Source organism: Neofelis nebulosa, chromosome 3 (assembly GCF_028018385.1).
Source record: "Neofelis nebulosa isolate mNeoNeb1 chromosome 3, mNeoNeb1.pri, whole genome shotgun sequence".
NCBI lineage: Eukaryota > Metazoa > Chordata > Mammalia > Carnivora > Felidae > Neofelis > Neofelis nebulosa.
The window spans coordinates 99866463-99880205 of NC_080784.1; the positions used below are offsets into that span (position 1 = coordinate 99866463).

Below are 13743 nucleotides of genomic sequence, written 5' to 3' on the forward strand. Positions count from 1 at the left end.
GGAACATCATTGGTAAATTATGTCTCTGTGTGAGGTTTTCTCTTAAATTTTTTTAATTTTCCTTTCCCTTTCCTTTCTGTTGTTGGTATGACATCTAATCTTTCCAATACAGTTATAGAGAGCCTATACAACACACTGTGCAAATCCTGAGAATAAAATGGTCATGATGTATGTACAGCTCAGGGCAAATCTAAAGCAAGAGGCGTCAGGACTGGCAGCAGCTCCTAGGGCTTGGGCAGCACACCTGAGCCCCAGCTGAACCTACAGAAACAGTCCTTTTGTATTAGGACTAAGAGAACATGTGATAAATACCTAATTGTAATCTTTTAAAATTAATCTTATTTAAAATTTACAAAAAAAGACTGTATAGATAAAAATCTTTAGTCATGGTTATATTAGAATTAAATATATTCAAAATAATATCTTCCTTTACCAGGTAACATGTTGTTATGAGAAATGTCATATGAAGATAGGAGAAGGAACAGTTGAAGATGCTTTAAAGTTGCTTATTCCCCTTAACTATTTGTTAGCTTTAAAGTGTATTTAAGAAGACTTGGAAAAAGGATGAAGATTAAACAAAACCGAATGTGAAGAAGAATAGAACTGTGAGACCCTGGTACCATAAAAAAACCTTGAATAGCCTTCACAACCTTAATTACTGTTTTAAAATGACCCTGTGGGAGGCACCTGGGTGACTCAGTTGGTTGAGTGTCTGACTTTGGCTCAGGTCATTATCTCATTGTTCCCAAGTTCAAGCCCCACATTGGGCTCTGTGCTGACAGTTCAGAGCCTGGAGCATGCTTCAGATTCTACGTCTCCCTTTCACTCTGCCCCTTCCCCACTCTCTCTCTTCTCTCTCTCTCTCTCTCTCTCTCTCTCTCTCTCTCTCTCTCTCTCTCAAAAATAAATAAATATTTAAAAACTAAATAAATAAAATGACCCTATGGATAATGATCTGAACATGAGTTCATCAACACCAATCCTCCTTTCTACTTAAAAGCCTAGTAAATGATATAAAAGATCTTTTTAGAAAAGAATTTTCTGGAATAAACAACAACAACAACAAAAAACAAAAACAAAAAACCTCTCTACTCATAGATAGTATGAATAATTCTGAAGAAGAAAAAAGAGACAGAGAAAGACACAGAGAGAGAGGGAGAGGCAGAGAGAGAATATGATCTATATATAGGTCAATAAAACCCAGATAAAACCACACTCAATTACAAATAGTGAATACTGTTGCACAGGTTGGAACAGGTAGGAGTGATGCTTGGGAGCTCTAATTCCACCAGGGGAACACACAAGAAAAGGATCCTGGGGCACCCTTCAGGTGGCAGTTTGGGAATAGCGCTTGACCAATGAGGGCACTCTTTTATCCTTCTGCTTATATCTCTGGAAAACTGGCTAAACAGACTGCTAGGCTAAAACTGAAAGTTCAAGTTCCAGTTTGGATGCTAGAGAAGCAAAGCAGTGTCCTAGGTAAATACTTAGACCAGGTACAGTGGAACACTTTGGAACCACTATTGCAAAAAATCATTTCTTTCCTCAGTAGCTATCAGAGGGGCCAATAATAAACATGACAGAAGGATGAATGGGATTTGTAGACAAAAATGTGCCACAAAACATTGAGGAAACCAGCAGAAAATACCCCAAGCAGAGCAATCGATGCACAAAGAAAAGAAAGTTGTAGTCAGTATCTTGTAAAGTATGCAGTCAGATCCCTTTCAGGGAAAGACTTGGAGATTGGCATTTTGCTTGTTCCCTCTTCAGCTGCAATGGTGTAGTATCTAACTCCAAGAACAATTTTTATTTTCTCTCTTTCATGTCCATTATGTAACTATCATTTACTCTTCTTCCTTTTTAAGTGAATCTCTGCTAATGCTTAAAACATATACATGCAATTAACTGTTAATATGTATATTTACTATACCTAAAAAGTTTTAAGTATGAGGAAAATATACTTCTTTCAAGAATACTCACTTATAATCACATTTTGTACGCATGGTTGTCAGTACTCCCATACTTTTAAGACATTATCTTAGTTAAAATAAAACAAAACAAAATGAAATAGACATCTATGAATAACTACAAGGATTTGTATTCTTTTATTACAGAGGGCAAAGAATCTCTGGTAAAAATTGTGAAACAGAAATTCCTCTATTAATATATTTCAAAAGGTCATTTATCTGTTACTACTTTACTTTTATTCTATTCTACGTAAGCTCTAAATGCTCTTTCTACCTCTTTATGAAATCACTCATTACCAGTTCACTCTGTACTCAATTCTTTCAAAGAGGAAGGACACTTTTAACATAGTAAGTTACATTTGAATATAAATATATTAACATCCAAGGATTATTTTTATTTTTATGTTATTTTAAAGTTTGTTTATTTTGACAGAGAGAGAGAGAGAGAGGCAAACAGAGGAGAGAGAGAATTTCAAGTAGTTTCTGCACTTCACTGTGGAGCCCGATGTGGGGCTTGAACTCACGAACTGTGAGATCATGACCTGAGCTGAAGTCAAGAGTCAGACACTTAACACACTAAGCCACCCAGATGCCCCTCAAGGATTGTTGTTAGACATAAAAGTTAAACCATAGTAAAGGAAAAGAATAAAACTTAAACACTGAAGTTTCAGTTAGCAGGAGGTAGTTAAAGGCCTCTGAAAGGTATGAAACCCTCAAAATTCATCATAACTTGTCAATTGATGGTGATTTATGTAAGTTATGAATTTACTATGAAACCTCTGATTCTAACTTCTCCTGTTTTAAAAAAGTTGGAATTATAATCACGGACGTTCAAAACTTGCTACCGTTTTAAAGGTCAATTAAATATCATTTAAAGAAATGTGTTAATAAGAATGTTTCTATACCTAGCCACTATAATGATAGGCTGAGTAATTTTGATGACCTTTTCTGATGAAGCTCGTTGATAAATAGGCAAGATCGATCATGTAGTCAAATCAACCTATACTGATGACTATGACAGCTGCAGTGATTTGAACAAAGAGCTATGGAAACATCTATGCTTACTATCTCAAAGATCCCACTTTATAACTTGTCATTCTCAAGAGGTAAATAACACAGGCTGTTTCTTCCATATTTTTATTAAAGACAGGAGTCCAAGTAGGAAATTAAATTTAGGTTCTTTAAGTGATGAATTGTGTAAACATTTATTACATTTTCATCTTAGTAAGACAGCTAAGCTGACCTATTTTTACAGGGATCATATAAAAGAACATAAGGCAATAATCGTGCATGGATCCAAAGGCTCCATCTGTCTTCATGATCTCTTTTTCCATTGGCTTCATGTGGAACTCACTGGTTGCTAGGGTCGGTAGTGCATATTGAAACTTGATTAAAGTTTTAGATGAAATAGCAAGACCTTTTTATTCTTCACAAACTTGATCCATTTAAGACTTCACAAGCTCTTCCCCAGATGATTAATGCCGCTCGCTCTGCCTGGATGGCAGTGTGCTTCCACAGCTCCACTTTCTACTGTAACAGACAGACTCAGATTGAAATGTATTTCCTAGTTATGTGACTGTGGGCAACTAACCCCATCTCACTGAGCTATATTGTTTTCTGGTCTATAAAATGCTGGTACAGTATACCCCCGAAGTACTTTTGTTAAGATAATGAATATAAAGCACGGACATAGGCCTGGCCCTTAGTAGGAACTCAACAGATGTCACTGTCTGCCCCCCCTCACATTATTGCAAAAGCAAATATTGTGTCTAGCTATTAATTTTATTAGAAGCATTTTGATTCACATTTTGATTGATTTGTGGAGCACAAATATTATTATCTTCAGCTTAATGGAAAAACAAAGTCCTGACTCACAAACGTGGACTTGTACCTACATTTATTCAGGACAATGGGCTTTTAGCTGGCAGCATAATATTTATGAAAAATTATTCTAAGGAAAAAATGATATTGAAGAGCTGAACTGCTCATTATTTATTTTTTTGTTAATACTTTATTTTTTAAAGAACAATTTTTGTCACTCAGCATCTGGTTATATTTACAATATGTTTCTAGGAGAGAGGACATAGCCATCAATACATGGATATATTTATTTCCCTAAATTTAAGTTCCCTTTAAAATATGTTACTTTAAATTTCCTCAATTTCATTTCCATTGCACTGTTCCAAGACAACTCTATTATCTTTAATCTAGGTTATTGAATACACAAGCCTAATTGGTCTAACCCATTCCCATTTCTCCTTTAATTTATTTTCAATAGTATTTGAGAGATATATTCCTAAGTGTTATAGGATCATTTCTTCCTGTAAATGATCAAGGGAATAGATGACTGTAGCACTTCTCCACTTCATCCTGTGTTGCTGTTTGCTGTATTTTAATTAAAGACCATTTCCTTGTGAAGAAAATAAAAGCCCAAATATTTTGCTAATTATTTTAAATTCCATTCCGATCCAGATATTTGATTTTTTCCAGAATATCAGTTCCCATATACCCCTACTTCATATTCCAAGACCAGTTATTAATCTATCTTGAATTCATAGGAAAGAATTAAATACATAGGTGAGAACCAATACACTTATATAAATATGACCAGGCTTTCTCTGGTTGATGAACATCATATCTGTACCTCATTCTATTGCTCATTTTACTTAGTCTGGAGATTGTTTCTTTTCTCTTTCTATGGTATCCCATTAATCTGACAATTGGCAGCTCTAATGTTACTCACCCACATAACTTTTGTGATCCCCTTCCTCGTGAGCAGTTATTCTCACGGCCTGCTCTTGTATCACCAAACTAACAAATATTGCATTCTGCTTTGCATGTATCACTAGATGTTTTCCTGCCCGTTTCTCACTAGAAGATTTTTGTTTGTTTGTTTAGCACCAGGACAATGCCTTAGATGCCACTTTATTTTCATAGTGGTTTTCCTTGTGTTATGAATATATTCAAATAATACAAACAGAAAATGTATGTTGCTGATGTAAAGAGGACAATACTAATTTACTTTAACTCAAGGATCTACATCCAAGTAAGTTATTTTGCTTAGGGCCATTTATTTTTCGTAAATCAACAAACACATGAACATACAACAGAACATGCACAGATTCAGGATAGTTAATCAGTCACTTAAGTCCCATTATGAACCTGGTCACTCATCTCTGACCATTTTTCTTCTAAAAAAGATATTTTTTGTCTGTAATTTCAGATACATGACAATGAGATCTCCTTTTAAAGCTCCTTTTCTTCATTCAGTGCTTGTATGAGTTACAGAATAACAGAACCTTCCCTAAATGGTTGGTTAAACATGATAGAAGTTTATTTCTCATTCTGGGAAATCTGGATGTGAATAGCCCATGGCTGGTTTATAATTCTTGGCAGTCATATGGAACCCAGGCTGCTTCCAGCTTTCCTTCTGCCACTGCTAGTGTTTGGCCCCAAAACTCATGGACTGAGAATGATTTCTACCATCACTTCCATGCAGAGCCAGCTATATAATTTCTGGGGCACAGTGCAAAATAAAAACATGGAGTTCCTTTTTCAAAAAACAAGGAAAAGATGCAATGAATGGTACTAAATTATAAAGCCCCTTCTTTCTTTTGCAGCTTCTCTCTCAGGTTGTTAGGGTATGTTTTTATTTGTTATTAATGTTCTAAATGAAGAAAAGTAAAAAAATTTAAATTATTAGCATGAATTTTACCAGTCACCTTTATATCATGCAGTGCTAGTTTTAGATGCAAATATAAAGGCATTTACCTCATATATGTAGTCACCAAAAGGCACAATTCATATTCCACACCTCATACATCCAGAGTGGTGGAAATATTGCACAAAGCTAACTCAAATGTTTTTGTTTCATTTTAATATGTGAATAATCTAACAAAAATATGTACCTTCCTTCACCTTACTGATGAAAGGAGAAAGAAGTATGGGTGCCTTACTCTCCTCTTTCCTTCCAAGTTATCATTTTCAGCCTGAATGTTTGGGTAACACGAGGAAGCGAGGAAGTGATACAAGTAAGAAAGGATAGGATGGGGTTCCACGGTTCTCAGTGCTTCTTAGAATGCTACTATCTTCCTAAATTTGAAGCAAGTTCTTCTACAAATACAAATGTATTCTCTTAGAACTGACAGCATTTCCTGCTTATTCAGTCAAACATGTAACATGTTTACCTTGAACTCACTTTGCATCTCTCTGAACTCCTACACAGCAGCCACTGAAGGGCACTGAGAATGCTATGTATGAGGAAACCATGAACATCTGAAACATATATCGCATGTACCTCCTCTGCTCAAACATATCCTTCACTGTCCCACAGGACCTCACTTACAAAACGTAAGTTCAAACATAAAATTAAAGATTTTATGAGGACTACACCAGGGAAATTAATCAAGCATATGGCCCTTCTGAGCATCAGATCCTATGTAATCACACTGTTTGAATGGCCATGGAGCCTATCATATCTCCATATTTCACTTGCAGAAAAGATGGATGAAGGAGAGGATAAGGGGTGAATAACCTGTGTCAGATTTCATTAGCTTTTTTCTTTTCTTTACTCTTTTCTTTTTTTTTTCTTTCTTTCTTCCCTTCCCTTCCTTTTCTTTCCCTTCCCTTCCCTCTTTTCTTTTCTTTTCTTTTCTTTTCTTTTCTTTTCTTTTCTTTTCTTTTCTTTTCTTTTCTTCTTTCTTTCTTTCTTTCTTTCTTTCTTTCTTTCTTTCTTTCTTTCTTTCTTTCTTTCTTTCTTTCTTTCTTTCTTTCTCCCTCATTCTTTGAGAAGCTGTCACTTAACAATTCTATTCAAGTCCAGAACTTTGATATGAGGCTACAACTAGCTTCAAGGGAGGCTGGGAAACATAACCTTTATTACAGGTAGCCATGAACTCAACTAAAGATGATAGGTTTGGAGACAGCTAAGTAACAATCTGTGCTATAAGGTTTCTTATGTCAAGACCCAAAATAGAGGGAAATTGGTCAAATGTGATTATACCTTTTTGCTAGAAGTTTGTTTTCTTAATACCTTCTAAAATTTTAGGGCACCTGGGTGACTGAGTTGGTTAAGTGTCTAACTTCGGCTCAGGTCATGATCTCACAGTTCATGAGTTTGAATCCTGCATTGGGCTCTGTGCTGACAGTGCGGAGCCTAGAACCTGCTTCAGATTCTGTGTCTCCCTCTCTCTCTGTCCCTCCCCTGTTCACACTCTGTCTCTTGTTCTCCAAAATAAATAAACATAAATTTTTAAATAAATTAAAATTAATTAAAATAAAATAAAAGAGAAAAGGTGAACATTCACTTTCTAGTTGTAGGCAGCTTATTAAAAGCAAAGAAAAATAACTATACATTGTATTTTAATATTTTGACCCATAATACACATTTCTTTATGAGGAGACTCCATCCAATCTAATAATCTTGTAAGGTGATTAATTTATCTCAGAGTTTCTCCATTACTATTTAGAAATTTGGATTAAATTATAAAATCATCCCTTTAACCCTCACAATAATAACCTTTCAGGGTAGATATTATATGTCCATTTTGTATGAGAACAAACAGGACTTTGAGAGAATATGAAACCAGTACTACAGACAGCTTACTCTCAAATATTAGCTCTTGTATTTTATTTATTTACTTATTTATTTTTAATTTTCCTATTGTTTATTTATTTTTGAGAGAGACAGAGACAGAGTGTAAGCAGGGGTGGGGCACAGAGAGAGGGAGACACAGAATCCAAAGCAGGCTCCAAGCTCTGAGCTGCCAGCACAGAGTCCAACATGGGGCTCGAACTCACAAACCGTGAGATCATGACCTGAGCCAAAGTTGAACACTTAACCGACTGAGCCTCCCAGGAGCCCCTTAGCTCTTGTATTTTAATGTCCTTTCTCTCTTTATTCAGTTTTTACTTCATATGTCACTTTCTCAAAGAGATATAGAGATACAGAGAGACAGAATCTGTATAATTTTGTGAAAGTTCAGTACCCTGAAAGAACCAGCGTATCTGAGTTCTAGATATATTTATCTTAGTGGATAGCTGTAGTATTTTAGAAAATTGTTTTAATCCATGTGAGTATAAATTTCTCATTTTTAATTAACGACTTTGAGACCATTAATTTTCAATTTATGATCTATGGAATTCTTGTCTCAAAGGTCTGTGAGTTTTAATTTACATTTCATTTTTAATATACAATTATCACTCATGTCAGTGTTCCGGAAAGTGGCCAAGAATATTGAATTAGCAAATATTAAATTATTAAATACTAATAACTCATTGACTCATTCTGGTAGATACCATTTTCTTTCTTTTATCAAAGAGAAAAATGGATTCAGAAATGTTAGGTTACTTGTCTGAGGCCACCCAACTCCCAAGTCTCAAAAGTTGAGACTCAAACCCCTCTTGCTGGCCCTGGAACAGGAGCTTCTTGCACTACACTGTGCCACCTCCTACTGTCTCCTTCCTCTGCTCTTCTCTGGACGAGAGCTGAAACAAGCAGGCAGACATCTTCTTGTTTGGCTTCAGGTGGGAATGGGCACCTTAGGTGACTTTTTTTTTTTTTTTTTTTTGCAGCTCTGCACGTGTCCGGAAATGACATGAAAGTGCATTGAGTATTAATTTGGAGATTATAAATAAATTTTAGCAAGTAGATGAATTTGCAAATATAGGTTCTAAAAATAATCAGGGTCTACTGTATTAACTTTAAAAATAATTATGAAACAATATGAATAATCATTGTGTTATAGCTCATGTTAATACAGTGATAAACACCATCTGCATTTCAATGCAAATGTGAGTATATATTTTGTGTTCTTGAAAATGTGTCAACTCTGCATTTCTCGTTCTCTCAATCTCTCATTCTCTTTCCCTCTTAATGTATGCCTGTGCATGTCCACTAATATAAAAATGTACTAGGAGTACATTATCTCCAGCATATGCATGCCTTCCTCAATTAAATGTCAGGCAAGAGTCAGATCCATCTGTTTGTTGCATGTTCTTGTCATGGTGTAAGGGGCAATAGCAGTAAGTTGAGTGGAGGAAGAGGTATGTGAGTTGAGAGTCTCTCATAGATCTGACCTGATGCTGAGGGGGAGGAAGTGGGGCAAGAAACTCTCCATAAAAGGATGAGTAGCATTTAATGAAGGACAAAGAGGGAAGAAAAGGGCTCTCAACAATGGGAACAACATGGAAAAGACCCTCTGGTGATGTGAGTCTAATGTGTAGGAAGAGAGTAAAGAAGGTGGGTAATACTGAGCACAGACAGCTGGAGAAACAGGCAAGGGCAAGGGCATACAGAGCCTTGCAGGTCTTTATCAAAAGAGCAATAGAAAGATAACATGTGTTCTAGGCAGATGGCACCAAGTTCAAACATGTTTTTTCAAAAGTTCAGTCATATGCTAAGGGATCAAAGAGGGGCAAGAGTGGTTTTGGAAAGATTAGTTAGAACGTTATTTCAGTAAATCAAAGAAGTGATCATGGGAGCTTGGACTAAGGACAAGTGGAGTAGATGAACTAAAATTGATTTAGTGCATATAATTGATTTGTACATGATTTGATTATATTATCACTTGAATTAAATATAAATATCTTTCAGAGGAGTAAATATTTTCTTGGTGAATACTTACATGTATTAGGCAAGAAGTAATTTCCATATAAAATTTTTTTATAATTCCCACTTTATTTTTTTGAGTATAGTTGCCACAATGTTACATTAGTTTCAGGTAATGAATTTGACACATCTGTACATTATGATATCTATGTTCACCAAGTGTAGCTACCATCTGTCCTGTTACTTTGCTATCACAGTATCATTGACTTCATTCTTTATGTTGTGCCTCTTGTTCCTGTGAGTTATTCATTCCATAACTGGAAGCCTATAGGCTACCAGAAAATAAAAAGAGAATTAAAAGTATAAATGATGATTATTGTCATCAACAGAATATCTTTAATGTTAGGAGCCATTTGGCTATTTGTGGTATTGATATGGGGGTGTGGGGAGTCTATAGAAGTGATGTAACAGTAGTTACAAAAAGCTAATCTCAAGTAAGATCGATTTTTTTAAATTTGTAAAATAATTCTATGTGTATCATATCTATGTGTTTAATTAAATGTGTCCATCTCTTACATACTATTTGGCAGAACTGAAAGTTAATGATAGTCATTTATCAATAATATACTATAAACAAAAAGTTTGGGAATTATTAGCTCCTAATGGGTGTACTATTTTTAAAGTTAAAAGAGTGACCTTAAAATGGTAAGAATTTTATGGTCAGATTTCTCTCCAGCTTGTTTAGGATTATTTTTCTTAAAATATCACTAAGCCTGCTTGGCATAATACTGCCATGTGAACCTTGACAGTTCCGGTCAGATTATTAACATTTCCTGTGTTTTCTTAGCAGGAGGTTTTACAACCTAAAGAAGGTTATGGCAGGCATGGACTCAGCTCACTTTGCTCAACACTCTGTGTAGTGACTATGTATCCCATTCAAGACCCTAAAATAGAACATAACTTACATGGTGTCTTAGCAAATTGTTACTTATAGGCTTTTTTTTTCTTTTTCTTCTCTTTTATTTTTTTTAATGTACCATTGCAACATCTTCTTTTTAGACTAGAAATACAGGAAGATTCCTGATTCACTCTGAAGACAAAAGCACACTCCATCTCAGCATATCTAGCAGATGTTCTCTTCATAGGCAGAGAAAAAACATGGCAAGTTACTGTATCCAGCTGGTTCCTAAATCATTCTGAAATTCTCCCTGTCTACTCCCAAAAGATGTAAATTGGCCCATAAAGAGAACAGCAGGCAACATGACTATAAATAAAGGCCACAAAAGAACTCATATTGCAGGAAGAAACTAATGGAAACTAGGAAAAAATGACCATTGTTTGAGTAAAGGAGGTAAATTAAGACCTCTCTATGAATTTAATGCTATATACGAAGGGTTCAATATTCAATCAGTCAGGAAATATTTATCATTTACTTCTTTCTTTCTCTCTTAATCTTACATTGCTTTTATTTCCCAATTTTCCAGATCCTTATTTTGACTTTGTCAAAGGGTCTGCAACAATGAAGTGCAGTGAGTAATTGCTATGGGCAGAGATTTTAAAATTAAGATGCAATTCCTGAAGTACTGTGGACAGAACTTAGAAGTCATTGCTCTCTCCTAGGTGGCTCAGTTGGTTGAGCATCTGCTTCTTGGTTTCAGCTCAGGTCATGATCTCACGGTTCATGAGTTCCAGTCCCACATCGGGCTCTGTGCCAAGAGTGCAGAGCCTGCTTGGGATATTCTCTCTCTCTCTCTCTCTCTCTCTCTCTCTCTCTCTCTCTCTCCCACTCTCTCTATGCCTTTCTGCTGCTCTAGCTCTCTCTCTCTCTCAAAAAAAAAAGGAAGTCATTACTCCCATCCTCACAACAAGAACAAATGTGAACAAACTGAAAATCATCAACTCTTCTTAGATGAGAGAATTGAACTCGTAGGGTAAATGTCCTGGACACCAGAGAGACAGATGCAGAGAATCACAGCTTATTGGGAGGAAAAAGAGCCTGGGATCAGAAGCCTAAAGCTGAAGGTAGTATTAGCAGAAACACATTACACTGTAATTGACAAATTGCTGGAGGTTTACTGTGGATTAGATCCAAAGGAGCTTCATTTGTGGTCCTCTACAGTTTCCTAAGTTTTACTTCTAGGCATCCTACCTGTTTCTCACTGTGAAGACCTGAGAAAATCCCTTTGCACTTAAAGCAAGGAGAGGGGGGAAAGTAACCGTTTCAAAATAAGGCTACAGCTTTCTGTTTTCATTAATTAGGCCTGTACTCAAGAGAAACTATTTTACCACAACCTCACCAACTAAGGTTTAACCAGTGCCTAACCAACCTGGAGGAAAGATAATTCCAGCCTACCCTAGCTTTAATGTGAAAGAAGAAAGATTTTTTTTTTAATTTTTTTTAACGTTTATTTATTTTTGAGACAGAGACAGAGAGAGACAGAGCATGAATGGGGAGGGTCGGAGAGAGGGAGACACAGAATCTGAAACAGGCTCCAGGCTCCGAACTGTCAGCACAGAGCAGGACGTGGGGCTCGAACTCATTGACCGCGAGATCGTGACCTGAGCCGAAGTTGGCCGCTTAACCGACTGAGCCACCCAGGCGCCCCAAAGAAGAAAGATTTTCAACTCAAGCTCACTAGAACACTAAGACCTAATCATCAGAGTGTAGGATGCTTCCCCCACACTTGTTCTTTGCATCAATAAGGCTCCTATTTACTAATAGGAGATTATAGCTAAAATTACCCTCAGGCCCTATTTTAGGACTCTATAGGAAAGCCAAAAGCCAACTGTGGAGACAAAAAAGAATACTAGAGAAAATTGTAGCTTCTGACGCTCTAGCTACAGCAACAAGCAAACATAGCCTAACTCCTCGCCAGAAAAACACAAAACATCACACAATAGGCGTATTTACCTGAGTTCCTTACTCCCAATATATCATGTCTGGCTTTCAACAAAAAGATATAAGGCATGGTAAAAAAGCAAAACACACACTCTGAAGCGACAATGTAGCTATCAGAACCAGACTCATCTATGGCAAGGATGTTGGGATAACCAGATCAGAAATTTAAAATATCTATGTTTAATAATGCTAAGAATTCTAATGGAAAAAATGGGTGACATGCAAAAACAGATGAGTAATAAAAACAAAAGGATGGGAATTCTAAGAAAGAATACAAAGGAAGTGCCCCTGAGGATCAGACTGAGGGTTTTCTTGCAGGTGGGTGGCAGGAGCTCAGGAGCAAAATACCAATTGCAGCAAGTTGGAGTGATGGTAAGACTAGCATGTAGAAAGTTTCTTTCCCTCTTTGCCTGAATTTTAGTTAAAAGGAGTGCAGCCAAAACTGTAACCAAAGGAGGCATCATGCTTCCAGAAGAATCTCAAGGAAAGGTACTGCAAGCAACAGAAGAAGCTGTTGGATTGGGCTCTAAAGGAAAGGGTGGAAAAAAATTTTAAAAATAAAGGAAAGGGTGGAGAGAGTTAACCAGTTAGCATGAAAGTTGGAGATAAAATTCTTCTCCCAGAATATGGAAGCACCAAAGTAGTTCTAGATGACAAGAATTCTTATTTAGAGATGGTGACATTCTCAGGAAGTATGTAGACTGAAATAAATCATTATTGAAATGGTATCAAGTGAAGCTGCCTGTTCCAGTGAAGTTGTGAAATCTTTCATCATGTCAATAATTTCCATGTCTCTCTTTCATAATAAACTAATAGTATCCAAACTAAAAAAAAGATGTTAAAATTCAAAAACATTCTTTGATGGTTCATCAGTAGACTGGGCACAGCTAAGAAAGACTAACTGAGCTTGCCACAGATATATCAACAGAATCTTCCCAAATGAAACCTCAAAGGAAAAAAAAATAAACAGAATATCCATGAACTGTAGGCCATTATGAAAGGTTTAACTATACCAGAAAGACAGAGAATATTAGAAAGAGAAAAAGAAATAGAAGAAATACTTGAAATAATAATGTTTGAGAATTTTAAAAAAAAATTAGTAAGAAACATTAACTACAGATCCAGAAAACTCAGAATACACAGGATAAATGCCAAACAAACAAACAAACAAAAAACAACTAAACCTAGCTATATCATAGTTTAAATTGCAGAAAATCAAAGCCAAAGAGAAAGTCTTGAAAGATGTGGTAGGGGGACAGTGGGTAGGGGTAAACTTTAACTATAGAAGAGGGAAAGAATTCCATTGTGGAATGCCTGGGTGGTTCAGT

General features: G+C 36.0%; 1 pseudogene; it reads left to right on the forward strand.

Annotated features, from left to right (window-relative positions):
* Positions 1-12784: 12784 nt before the first annotated feature.
* Positions 12785-13120, forward strand: LOC131508025 (10 kDa heat shock protein, mitochondrial-like; annotated as a pseudogene).
* The last annotated feature ends 623 nt before the right edge of the window (positions 13121-13743 follow it).